General features: G+C 46.9%; 1 long non-coding RNA gene across 9 annotated transcripts in view; it reads left to right on the top strand.

Moving 5' to 3' along the window:
- Positions 1–13,669, top strand: part of LOC108176201 (uncharacterized) — a 42,041-nt gene that overhangs the window by 19,352 nt on the left and 9,020 nt on the right. The gene's annotated exons all lie outside the window — the stretch shown is intronic.

Here is a 13,669-nt window from a genome sequence, read left to right as displayed (position 1 = left end):
ATTTTTAGCTTCATGAGATAATGCCAAATTAGTTTACTAATTTACCTGCAATGTGCAAAGTGATACTGTCTTCTCCAACAGTTGATATTGTCAGACTTCTTAATTTGTGCCTGTCAGGTGGATCTTAACTGGGGTCAGGGCTGTGGTGCGGCAGGGTGAACCACCACCTGTGATGACAGTGTCCCATATCAAAGCAGTGGGTTGAGTCCCAGCTGTTCCACTTCCCTGCTATTGTGCCCGAGAAAGCAACAGAAGATGGCCCAAGTGCTTGGACTCCTGCCACCTACATGGGAGAATTGAATGAAGAACTGGGCTTCTGGCTTTGGCCTGGACCAGCCCCAGCTGTTGTGGCCATTTGGGCAGTGCACCAGTGGATGGAAAATCTCTCTGTCTCTCCTTCTCTCTCTCTGTAACTCTGCCTTAAATAAAATAATAAAATACTATGCCAGTGCTGTGGCATTACAGGTTAAACCTCTGCTGCAGTGCTGGCATCCCATACGGGTGTTGGTCCGAGTCTTGGCTGCTCCTCTTCTGATCCAGCTCTCTGCTGTGGCCTGGGAAAGCAGTGGAAGATGGCCCAAGTTCTTGGGCCCCTGCACCCGTGTGGGAGATCTGGAGGAAGCTCCTGGCTCCAGGCTTTGGATTGGCACAGCACCGGCCATGGCGGCCATTTGGGGAGTGAACCAGCAGAAGAAAGACCTTTCTCTCTGTCTCTCTCTTACTAACTCTGTCAAATAAAAAAAAATAAATTAAAATAAATCTTTAAAAAGAATCCTTTAAAAAAGGTGGATGTTAACTGGTATTTAATTGTGGTCTGATTTCATTCAGTCACTCAGCAAATACTCGTTGAGTGCTTACTCTGTGCCAGGCACTCCACTAGGGCTAGAGCTGTTTTCCCTTATGATTATGATGCTGAAAATTTCACCTTGTGTTTCACGGCTGCTCGCTCTCTCTCTGCAGTGAAATGCTTCCCACAGTGTCCACCACGGGTTCTTATTTGTTTACTAAACATCTAGCTCTACCCGTGGGTCCACCGTAGACTGCCCTTGGCACCCGACTGCCCAGAGGGGCAGAGGCCCAGAGCTGGCCAGCAGCAGGGGTAGGCCCTCTACTGCAGGAATCCACGAGCACGTCGCTGGGTGACAGCTCACCGGCAGGGAGATGAGATCTACATCAGGCAGGCACCAGTTACTCCGGCTTCCACACTTAGGGTTCCCAGGAGCCCCTGTGTCTTGCTGTAATTCCACAGGTGCCGCTTCCAGGGCCCCACAAGGGGCACGCTCCACTGCAAGTCTGTCCTCGGGAAGCCCAGAGCTGTGGCTTCCCCTCAGACGCTCCAGGCCCACACAGCTTACCCCACGTGCTGGCACACACGTGACATTCCACCTTGGCTTGGACACTGGGGAACATGGTCTAGAGCTAACCAAAGGGCAGAAGAGGGAAGGGGAAAGGGTTTTGGTGACCCTTTGCCCATACCCACTTTTAAAATTTTTTAAAGATTTATTTAGTTAAAAGGCAGATCCACAGAGAGGCAGAGAGAGAGAGAGAGAGAGAGAGAGGTCTTCCATCTGCTGGTTAACTTCCCAAATGGCCACAATGGCCAGAGCTGTGCTGATCTGAAGCCAGGAGCCAGGAGCCAGGAGCCTCCTCTGGGCCTCCCACTTGGGTACAGGAACCCAAGGGCCCGGGCCATCCTCTGCTGCCTTCCCAGACCACAGCAGAGAGCTGGATCAGAAGAGGACCAGCTGGGACTTGAACCAGCGCCTGCATGAGATGCCGGCACAGCAAGCGGCTGCCTTACTGATATGCCACAGCGCCGGCCCCAACCCACACCCATTTTTAAAAATCCACTTTACTGAGCTATAATTCTCATGCAATGAAATGCACCTATTTTAAGTGAACCATGTTGTGAGTTTTGGCAAATGCGTACACTGTGAAACTGTTACTAAGGCAAGGTATTTCTGTGATCCAAAAGAATCCCCTTGCACCTTTTCCTAGCCAGCTCCCTCCCTGACCTCTGGCCCTAACAAATTGCTTTTTTATAGAGTTTTAGTCATACTGTGTACATTAACTGCACCTGTTTCTTTGGTTCAGTGTAGTGTTTTTCTGAATGATTCATGTGTGTGCCTAAGTAGTATTTCATGTTACGACTACTGCAAGTTATTCACCCACTTGCCTGCTAAAGGACGTCCCAGTCATCTCCTTTGTTGGCTATTATGAATAAAGCCTCTGTGAACATTGGTGTCTAAAAACCCAGGAGTGGAATTGGTCGTATGGTATATGTGTGTGTCTACCATTGTAAGAAGCTGCCAAGTTGTTTTCCAAAGTGGCTGTACCAATTTGCGTCTCCACCAGCAGTCAATAGAGCTCCAGCTGCTGCCCATCTTTGCCAGAATTTAGTATTGTCTTTTAATTTTAGCTACTCTGGTGAATCTAGTGGTGTCTCATTGTGGTTTTAAATTGCATTTCCCTGATGACTTTTAATATTGAGAATATTTGATGTTCTGTTGACCATTAGTATATCTTTTTTTTTTTTTTTTTTACAGGCAGAGTGGATAGTGAGAGAGAGAGACAGAGAGAAAGGTCTTCCTTTCTTCCTTCCAACTTTTGCCGTTGGTTCACCCTCCAATGGCCGCCACGGCTGGCGCACTGCGACCAGCGCACCGCGCTGATCCGAAGGCAGGAGCCAGGTACTTATCCTGGTCTCCCATGGAGTGCAGGGCCCCAGTACTTGGGCCATCCTCCACTGCCTTCCCGGGCCACAGCAGAGAGCTGGCCTGGAAGAGGGGCAACCGGGAAAGAATCCAGCGCCCCGACTGGGACTAGAACCCGGTGTGCCGGCGCTGCTAGGTGGAGGATTAGCCTATTGAACCACGGCGCCGGCCAGTATATCTTCTTTTTATGAAGCTCCTTTTCAGATATTTTGTACATTAAAAAATTAGATTGAGTATCTTCTAATTATGCAGTTGAAAAATATTTATATAGTCTGGATGCAAATCCTTATGTGTTGCAAATAGTTTCTCCTATTGTGTCTTGTCTTTATTTCTGAAACAGTGTCTTTTGAAGAGCACCAGCTTTTAATTTTGATGAGGTTCAGTTTATCCATTTTTTTATTTTATAGTTCATGCTTTTTGTGTCTTACCTGAAAAATATGCCTACTCTAGAGTTATCAAGATATTCACCTAAGTTTTTATCTAGAAGTTTTTATAATTTTAGCTCTTCATAAAAATATTTTTCCTTTTTTAAATATTTATTTTGAAAGCTAGAGTTACAGAGAAAGAGGGGGAGACAGAGAGAGAGATCTTCCATCTGCTGGTTCACTTCCTAGATGGTCACAGTGGCCAACACTGGGCCATCTTCCACTGCTTTTTCGAGGTCATTAGCAGGAAACTGGATCAGAGGTAGAACAACCCCCTCTGGAACCAGCACCCATATGGGATGCTGGCCTCATGGGCAACAGCTTTACCCACTACGTCACAATGCCAGCCCCAACAGTGATCCTTTTCAAGTTCATTTTTGTGTAGGATATGTGATAAAGGTTGAGGTTATTGTTTGAAAAAATATGATAGCCAATTGTACCAGTACCATTTGTTTAAATAAATACTTATGGGGCTATTTCTGGATTCTCCGTGTTGTTCCACTGATGTGTATGCCCCGCCTTATGACAGTATGACACTTCCTTTTATAGTGAGTCAGGAAAACCAGGTTGTGTAGGTCCTCCGACTTTGCTCTTCATTTTCAAAATTGTTTTGGCCAGTGTGTTTTGCCGTTTCTATTTAAATGTTAGGTGCTTGTCAATTTCTACAGCATAGCCTGCTGGGATTGTGTAGACTCCAGATCGTCTGGAGGGTGTTGGTGTACTAACGCTATTGAGTCATCTGACCGAGCAGCATGGTCTGTCTCAGTTTGTTTAGGTCTTTAAAAGTTCAGAAGCTTTCAGTCTGCAGGCATTGCATATTTTGTTAAAGGTATTGGGGGTACATAGAAGCCTTTATATAGCAGATCTGGAAGGTATGCCTGGGAGGCTAGCCCTGGGCTGTCATCTGGGAGCTTGCTTTCTGGAGGGTTTCTACCATCCCCAGAACCAGTGCCAGTGGCTCCCTGTGCCTAAATCGTTTGTGCAAACAACATGGGTTGAGCTGAGATGCTGATTTCCTTCAGGAAATCTGGAATTTTGGTACCTGCTAGGCAGAGGGTACCTAAATGACCAACCCCCTAATAAAAATTGTGTCACTGAGTCTCTCATAAGTTTCCTTGGTGGACACATTTCACACATGATCACAACTTGTTGTTTAAGGAATTAGTGCACCCTGAGTGACTGTGCTGCACCTGGCCTGCTTCTGTTGCCTTTGCCAACTTTGCTTTATGTCAGGGCCACCGGGATGAGTCATGCTGTGTCCAGGGAATCGTCTAGCCTGGGGTGGTCTGACGGGCCCTCTGCCACAATTCCTAAGCATTTTTTTTTTTTTGACAGGCAGAGTGGACAGTGAGAGAGAGAGACAGAGAGAAAGGTCTTCCATTGCCATTGGTTCACCCTTCAATGGCCGCTGCGGCCGGCGCGTTGCGGCCGGCGCACCGTGCTGATCTGAAGCCAGGAGCCAGGAGCCTCTCCTGGTCTCCCATGGGGTGCAGGGCCCAAAGACTTGGGCCATCCTCCACTGCACTCCCGGGCCACAGCAGAGATCTGGCCTGGAAGAGGGGCAACCAGGACAGAATCAGGCGCCCCGACTGAGACCAGAACCCAGTGTGCCAGCGCCGCAAGTTGGAGGATTAGCCTATTGAGCCACGGTGCCAGCCCCCAATTCCTAAGCATTTTATGTCTATAATTTTGTTTATTTATTTAAACTTTAAAAAACTGTTTTTATTTGAAAGAGACAGGAACAGAGAAAGACAGAGAAACCTACAGAGATCTTCCATCTGTTGGTTCCCTCTCCAAATATCTGAAACGACGGGTGGGCCAGGTGGAAGCCAGGAACCAGGAACTCAAGCTGTGCCTCACAGGTGGGTCGCAGGGACTGGTACTTGAACCATCTCCTGCCACCTCCTAGGGTACACATCAGTAGGAAGCTGGGCCAGAAGTGGGGTAGCCAGGATTAAACCAGGCACTCTGATATGGGCTGCCAGCACCACAGGCTGCACCACGGTGCCGACCTCCATTTTAATGTTTTTACAGCTTAATACACAGTTCTTTGCTGATTGTAGCTATGTAATGCTGGTTAGTGGTATTCAGAAACATCATAGTAGTAGTCGTCTTCCTACTTAGTTTGTAGTCTTCAGTGACGATTAGAAGTTTCCTACACGAAACAGCTGTCAAGCACGTAAGACTGCATCAATGCATCCATCATTCTCAGGATTGTTGGTGACCTGGGCATATTTTCCCCATGTAGTCTTGCCTCCTTGTATCGCAAGGCCCAACCCATACACGTTCACCCTGCTGACAATCCCTAAGTTGTATATAATCAGGATGATGGATTCTTTTTTCTTTTTAAGATTTATTTTATTTTATTTGAAAGGCAGAGTTACAGAGAGAGAGAGAGGGAGAGAGAAAGAGATTGCATCCGCTGGTTCACTCTCCAAATGGCCACAATGGCCGGAACTGGGCAGATCTGATGCCAAGAGCCAGGAGCTTCTTCGTGTCTCCCACATGGGTCCAAGCTCTAGGGCTATCTTCTGCTGCTTTCCCAGGTGCATTAGCAGGGAACTGGATCAGAAGTTGAGCAATCAAGACTTAAACTGGCGCCTGCCACACCACACTGCCAGCCCTGATGAATTCTTTTTTACACCAAACATTGGCAGACAGAGGTGGCTTTCAGTTCTGGATTGTTACATTGGTTTCCTTGGAACATAAACCCTTTGGCTTAATGAATGTTTCACATTTAAGTGGTTTTGTCATAGTGCCATCTCCAACAAAGCAGACTCTAATAACCATTCTTTCTTTTCCATGCTTTATTTTTCTCTTTTCTGTTTAAATAAACTTTTTTTTAAAGATTAATTTATTTATTTGAAAGACAGAGTTATGGAGAGGCAGAGGGCAGAGCGAGAACTCTTCCACCTGCTGTTTCACTCTCCAAATGGCCACAATAGCTGGAACTGAGCCAATCCGAAGCCAGGAGCCTGGAGCTGCTTCTGGGTCTCCCACTGGGCGCAAGGGCCCAAGGACTTGGGCCATCTTCTATTGCTTTCCCAGGCCATAGCAGAGTGCGGGATCAGAAATGGAACAGCTGGGACTTGAACCAGCGCCCATATAGGATGCTGGCACTACAGGCGGCGGCTTCACGCTGGCCCCTTGAATAACTTAATGACTTACAACTTCTGCTTCTCGCTGGGCATGAACTTTAGGCATAGGGACTTCCCATTTTCCTGCTTTCTCTTTCCGTTTCTGTTTACTCAGACTGGAAAGTACCTTAGCTTGGGCTGTGGCTCTCTGTCCAGCAGACTGGCAGATACCACTCCCTGGGAGTCTTTTCCTCCTTCTTTGGTGTTTCTGTTCATGATCTCCATGCTCTTTGTCTTCTGTGTTTTCTCAGCATAGTGCTACTTTTGGTAGAACTTCGCCTTCACACTGGTCATCTTTGTTGCTTTCCTTGAACGTTCATGAGCCTCACGACTCTCCTTTTTCCTCCTTTTCTCATGGTAATCCACACTATACCCACAAATTTTACAACGTAATTCAATATATTCATTTTGTGGCATGGTGACTTTCTTGCAGCGCTGGGTGTGGCCTGCTGGGCACCAAGAACATCTCAATTTTTGGGGCCAGAAACCCCTGACGACTCAGCACAACTTGTTACAGGAAAAGGTTCCCTACCTTTGTTGTTAATCTGAGGTGGACACCACTGTCCCCCAGGAACTATGTTAGTTGCACCGTTTTTCATGGATGCCCTTTGGCAGTTTTTCTGCTCCCATTTCTTGGGAGTTTGTTTGTATGTTTTTGCTTTAATCATGAATGAATATTGAATTTTTCATATGCTTTTCTACATATTTTGAGATTGCTTTTCTCAGTCTTTTAATGTGGTAAATTACCTTGCGTTGTTGTTAAATGATGTTAAGGGCTGAATCCTTTCCTCCCAAAATTTGTACATTCAAGCCCTAGCATGACCGGATTTGGAGACAGGGCATTTAGGGAGGTAATTAAGTAAAATGAGGATGTAAGAGTCAGGCCTGAATCTCGTGGGACCTGTGTCCACATGAGAATAGGAAGAGGCCCAAAGGTTTTCTCTCCTCCTGTGCACACAGAGAAGAGGCCGTGTGACACTACACTGACTAGTTGTAGTGATCTACACACTAGAACTACACTGACTAGTTGTAGTGATCTACACACTAGAAAGGGAGACCCCACCAGAAACCAGCTCTGACGTCAGCTTGGCCTCAGACTTCCAGTGTTTAGACTGTGGGAAGATGACCTTCTGCAGTTGAGTGGCCTGGTCTGTGGCATCTGTTGTGGCAACCCTAGCAGAGTAATAAAGCAATAAACACACTTTGTATTAATGAGGTGAACACTACTTGGCTATGATGTAGTATCCCTTTTTGAAAAAGTGCTACTCAATATTTTATAGAATTTTCACACGATGGATACTGGTCTCTGTTATTTCTTTTTTATTTTAAAGCTTTTATTTAATGAATGTAAATTTCATAGGTACAATTTTAAAATTATTTAGTGGCTCTTTCCCCCATACCCACCCTCCCACCCCAATCCTGTCCCATCTCCTACTCCCTTTCCCATCCCATTCTTCATTAAGATTCATGTTTAATTAGCTTAATATACAGAAGACCAACCCTATACTAAGTAAAGATTTTAAAAGTTTTAATAGTTTGCACCCCCCCACACATACAACGTATAAAGTACTGTTTGAGAAATTTTGCAGTTAATTTTCATAGGAGGAGTTGAGGAGTGCTCCCCCATGTCCCTTGCCTCCTATTACTGGGAGGCATGGTGGGTGTCATCCATGAAGAGAGGACTGCAGAGGCGGGGGCACTGTGGCAGTAAATGAAATAATTTTCATTTACAACTCATTAAGGACAGAGGACCTACATGAGGAGTAAGTGCACAGTGAATCCTGTTGTTAATTTAACAATTAACACTCTTATTTATGACATCAGTGATCACCGGAGGCTCTTGCCATGAGCTGCCAAGACTATGGAAGCCTTTTGAGCCCACAATCTCCATTAGTATTTATACAAGGCTATAAGCAAAGTGGAAGTTCTCTACTCCCTTCAGAGAAAAGTACATCACTCTTTTATGGCTCCTTCTTTCCACTGGGGTTTCACTCACAGAGATCCATCATTTATAATATTTTTTGCCACAGTGTCTTGGCTTTCCATGCCTGAGATGCTCTCATGGGCTTTTCAGCCACATCCAAATGCCTTAAGGGCTGATTCTGAGAGCAGAGTGTTACTTAAAGTGATTGTCATTCCATGAGTCCGCTGTGTGGACTGCTTTCCATGTTGGACATTGTCGCTCCCCGTCTTCGTGGAGGAATGACACAGGACCCTGCGCTGTTCTTTTGTCTGCTCGGCCCTCCCCGGGTTTGCTGCTGGTTCTTCCCGGGTTGGCTACCGACCCTTCCACCTCCGTGGAAGGGCGGTTCCCCCTGCCACTTTCCCCACTTCTGCGGGGGAGCGGCACACTGCCGGCCGGCTCTCTCGGGGGCTGCTCAGGTGTTCCTCATAGATGTTCCTGGTGCATGTTGTCTCTCTTCGCCTTTATAGTCCTCTTCCACCAATCCCAACTCTGCTACCCACACGCCGAGTACGCTGCTCTCCTCCAATCAGGAGCAGGTCCTGCTGTTTATTGGTTGAACTGGAGGCAGCTGTGTAGAAGCTGTTTCCTCCTCTCCCAGCACCATATTGTGGGAGAGCAGATGCATAGAATAAGTCTTAATTCCAGTAACTTAGTCTAGTCCGAGTTGCTCCCAGTTGCTCCCCACAGATCCCCTTTCTTTTTATTTTTGGCGTTGATACGTGCCTGTCTTCGGTGCCCCGTGGCACACACTCTGCTCTGCTTGCTAGAGTTGCCCACAGGTGCTTACAAGCCCTACCAATCAGGCAAACCGAATCCGGGTCCTCTCTTCGCCATGTTGTGAGGAGGTTTTTAGGCGCTGATGCGTGCCTGTGTTCGGTGCCCTTCAGCGCATGCTCTGCTCTGCTAGAACTGCCTGCAGGTGCTTACAAGCCCTACCAATCAGGCAAACCGAATCCAAGCCCTCTCATTGCCGTCTTGTGGGGAGACTTATTGGTGTTGATTACATGCCTGTCTTCGGTGACCTGCAGCCGCCCACAGGTGCTTATCGTCTTACTAATCAGGTAGACCGAATCCAAGCTCTCTCATTGCCATGTTGTGGGGAGGCCTTATTTTTCTCTATTTCTCTATCTCCGGGCATTCCTATTTCTCCTATTTTACTTCTATCTGCCAGCATTCCTATTTCTCTCATTTTACTTCTAAACTTCTGTTTCTCTTATCCCCGCGGCTTCTCGGCGCCTCGCCCCGTGGCGGGCTTCCCGGCTCTGCGTGGCTTCCCGGCTTCGCGTTCGCTCCACGGTCTCCACGCCCTTCGTGCCCGCACCACGGCCTCCGCGCTAGCCCCGCGTTCCTATCTACTCGCGCCCCGAGCGCTCTCCCCGTTCGTGCCCCGCGCACTCTCTCTGCGCGCGGCGGCTTCCGCGAGTCACACAGCCTAGCTCACGTTTCCGCCACCAGTATTCAGTCTAAGTTCCCCGGGCTAACCTGGCGAATTCAACCTAGCTCACGTCTCCGCTTCGGTTTGGCTTCCCGTCTTTTGCTCCCCGGGCTAATCTGACGGATTCCAACCTAGCTTACGCGTCTCTGCCTCTGGTTTTAGCTTTTCGCCTTTTGTTCCCTGGGCTGACTTGACGAATCCCAACATAGCTTACGTCTCCGCCTCAGCCTGCCCCCACGGCTTCATCCTCCTAACATTTTTCTCTACCCGGTATGTTTCCTAACTTTTCTTCCAACAATATTCCCCTTTCATTTCTCCTGGCTTCTCCCCACAGTTCGTATCCAAGTCTGTTTGTTCTAGCTTTCACTTTCGCTTTTAATCTTAGAGATTTCTCCCAGCTTCCCCCCCCCCCCCGTAGTCCATATCCGAGTTTAAGTTTCTTCTTCCTTTTACTTTCACTTTCAATCCTAGCTTTCAATCCTAACTTCTTTCCCACAGTCCGTATCCGAGTCTATGCCTAGGCTTTCGATAGCTTCTTCCGGCACCTTTTCCGTCCGGCTTTCCCCTAGGCTCTTTGCTAATCTCTCTCTCCGGTATTTTCCCACTTCTTCCCGTTTCTTCCCTCCTAGGTTTCCTATCTGAGTCATGGCACCATTATGTCGCTCCCCGTCTTCGTGGAGGAACGACACAGGACCCTGCGCTGTTCTTTTGTCTGCTCGGCCCTCCCCGGGTTTGCTGCTGGTTCTTCCCGGGTTGGCTACCGACCCTTCCACCTCCGTGGAAGGGCGGTTCCCCCTGCCACTTTCCCCACTTCTGTGGGGGAGCGGCACACCGCCGGCCGGCTCTCTCAGGGGCTGCTCAGGTGTTCCTCATAGATGTTCCTGGTGCATGTTGTCTCTCTCCTCCTTTATAGTCCTCTTCCACCAATCCCAACTCTGCTACCCACACGCCGAGTACGCTGCTCTCCTCCAATCAGGAGCAGGTCCTGCTGTTTATTGGTTGAACTGGAGGCAGCTGTGTAGAAGCTGTTTCCCTTCTCAGCACCATATTGTGGGAGAGCAGATGCATAGAATAAGTCTTAATTCCAGTAACTTAGTCTAGTCCGAGTTGCTCCCAGTTGCTCCCCACAGGACATTCCCTCCTTTTTAATTCTATTATTATTACCAGGTACTAGATGCTATTTATATTAGCTCTTTAACACTTATTTGTATCTATATGTTCACTTTAACATTTAATATGATCATTTTAACAATTAAGATGGCATTTTTACCACCAATTTTAATAGGATTTGGAGTTCCATAACAAATTTTTAAACTGTACCCTTAAAAGTAAGTCCATAGGACTATATGCAAAACTATACAGCTTTACAGTTACAAACTTCTTCCTGCCTCTCTTATTCCCTCTTATTTTTACTGAGATCTGTTTTCAATTGACTTTATATACATCCAATTAACTCTATGTGAAGTAGAGTTCAACAGATAGTGTGAAGAAGAGAAGGAAAAAATAAAATAAAATAACTGTTCCTTGACAGTCAAGACAAGGGCTGTTCAAGTTATTGCTTCTCAAAGTGTCAGTTTCACTTCTGCAGCTTTAGTTTTAGGTGCTCTATTAGCTCTCACAGATCAGGGAGAACATATAGTATTTGTCCCTTTGGGACTGGCTTATTTCACTAAGTATGAAGTTTTCCAGATTGATTCATTTTGTTGCAAATAACTGGATTTAATTTTTTTAAACTGCTATGCAGTATTCCATAGAGTACATGTCCCATAATTTCTTTATCCAGTCTTTGGTTGATGGGCATTTAGGTTGATTCTATGTCTTAGCTATTGTGAATTGAGCTGCAATAAACATGGAGGTGCAGACAGCCCTTTTGTTTACTGATTACATTTCCCTTGGGTAAATTCCCAGGAGTGGGATGGCTGGGTCATATGGTAGAGCTACATTCAGATTTCTGAGGCACTTCCAAACTGTCTTCCATAATGGCTTTACCAGTCTACATTCCCACCAATAGTATATTAGGGTACTTTTTCCCCACTTTCTCTCCAGCATTTGTTGTTTGTTGATTTCTGAATGAGAGCCATTCTAACTGAAGTGAGGTGAAACTTCATTGTGGTTTTGATTTGCATTTCCTTGACAGCTAGTGATCCTGAACATTTTTTCATGTGTCTGTTGGCCATTTGGATTTCTCTTTTGAAAAATGTCTGTTCTGCCAGCGCCGTGGCTCACTTGGCTAATCCTCTGCCTACAACGCCAGCACCCTGGGTTCTAGTCCCGGTTGGGGCACCAAGTACTCGTCCTGGTTGCTCCTCTTCCAGTCCAGCTCTCCACTGTGGCCCGGGAGGGCAGTGGAGGATGGCCCAAGTGCTTGGATCCCTGCACCCGCATGGGAGACCAGGAGGAAGCACCCGGCTCCTGGCTTCGGATTGGCGCAGTGCCGGCGTGGCGGCCATTAGGGGAGTGAACCAACGGAAGGAAGACCTTTCTCTCTGTCTCTCTCTCACTGTCTATAGCTCTCTCTCTGTCTCTCTCTCTCACTGTCTAACTCTGCCTGTCAAAAAATAAAAAAGAAAAAAAGAAAAATGTCTGTTCTTCAATTTGTTAATGTGGTATATCACATTGATTGATTTGCAAATGTTAAGCCATCCTGGCATACCAGGGATAAATCCCACTTGGTCTGGGTGAATGATCTTTCTGAGGTGTTGTTAGATTAGACTGGCTAGAATTTTGTTGAGGATTTTTGGGTCTATGTTCATCAGAGAAATTGGTCTGCAATTCTCTTTCTCTGTTGCATGTTTTCTGGGTTTAGGAATTAAAGTGATGCTGGGCCAGGCTGAAGCCAGGAGCCAGGAGTTTCATCTAAGTCTCTCACATGGGTGCAGGGGCCCAAGCACTTCAGCCATCTTCCACTGTCTTCCCAGGCCATTAGCAGGGAGCTAGGTTGGAAGTGGAGCAGCCAGTATTTGAACCTGCACCCATATGGGATGCTGGTGTCACGGGCAGTGATTTTACCTGCTGTGCTGCTATGCCACCATGCCGGCCACCCTGTTACTTACTTCACTTCTGTTGTGGTCTGTGTGACCAGCACACGCTCTGTCTCACTTCCTGTTATGTGTGCACTTAGCAGAATATGCATTTGGCTGTTGGTGAGTGAACTGTCGTATAAATACCAGTCACCAAGTTGGTTGATTGGATTATCTGTGTCTTTGATACACTTTATGATGTTCAGCTTCCTTGTTTATTACTGGGAAGCTATTGTAGAAGTCGCTAGTAGAAAACTTTCTATTTCCTCCTTCGATTCTCTCAGTTCCTGCTTTGTGTATTTTGAGGCTATTATTAGCTGTATATGTATTTAGAGCTTATTATATTTTCTTCACTAATTGACCCATTTTCATGATGAAATGATCCTTCTTTATTCCTGTTATTATTCCTTGTTCTAAAGCCTTATAACTGGGGCCAGTGCTGCGGCATAGGAGGTAAAGCCGCTGCCTGTGGTGCTGGCATCCCATATGGGTGCCACTTAGAGTCCCAGTTGCTCCACTTCCAAGCCAGCTCTCTGCTGTGGCCTGGGAAGGCGATGGAAGATGGCCCAAGTCCTTGGGCCCCTGCACCCACATGGGAGACCTGGAAGAAGCTCCTGGTTCCTGGCTTTGGATCGATGCAGCTCCAGCTGTTGAGGCCAACTGGAGAGTGAACCAGTGGATAGAAGACCTCTCTCTCTCTCTCTCTCTCTCTCTCTCTCTGCCTCTCTGTAACTCTGCCTTTCAAATAAATAAATAAATATTTTTAAAAAGCCTTATAATTAATATTTGTATATATCTTTTTTTTTTTTTTTTTTGGACAGGCAGAGTTAGACAGTGAGAGAGAAACAGAGAGAAAGGTCTTCCTTTTTCTGTTGGTTCAACCCCCAAATGGCTGCCAAGGCCAGTGCACTGCGGCTGGCGCACTGCGGCTGGCGCGCTGGGCCAATCCGAAGCCAGGAGCCAGGTGCTTCC

This window comes from Oryctolagus cuniculus, chromosome 6, assembly GCF_051225735.1.
Source record: "Oryctolagus cuniculus isolate XC-2025 breed Fujian yellow rabbit chromosome 6, ASM5122573v1, whole genome shotgun sequence".
Classification (NCBI taxonomy): domain Eukaryota; kingdom Metazoa; phylum Chordata; class Mammalia; order Lagomorpha; family Leporidae; genus Oryctolagus; species Oryctolagus cuniculus.
Note: the sequence above shows the minus strand (reverse complement) of the source record. Positions and strands in the feature narration are given on the sequence as shown.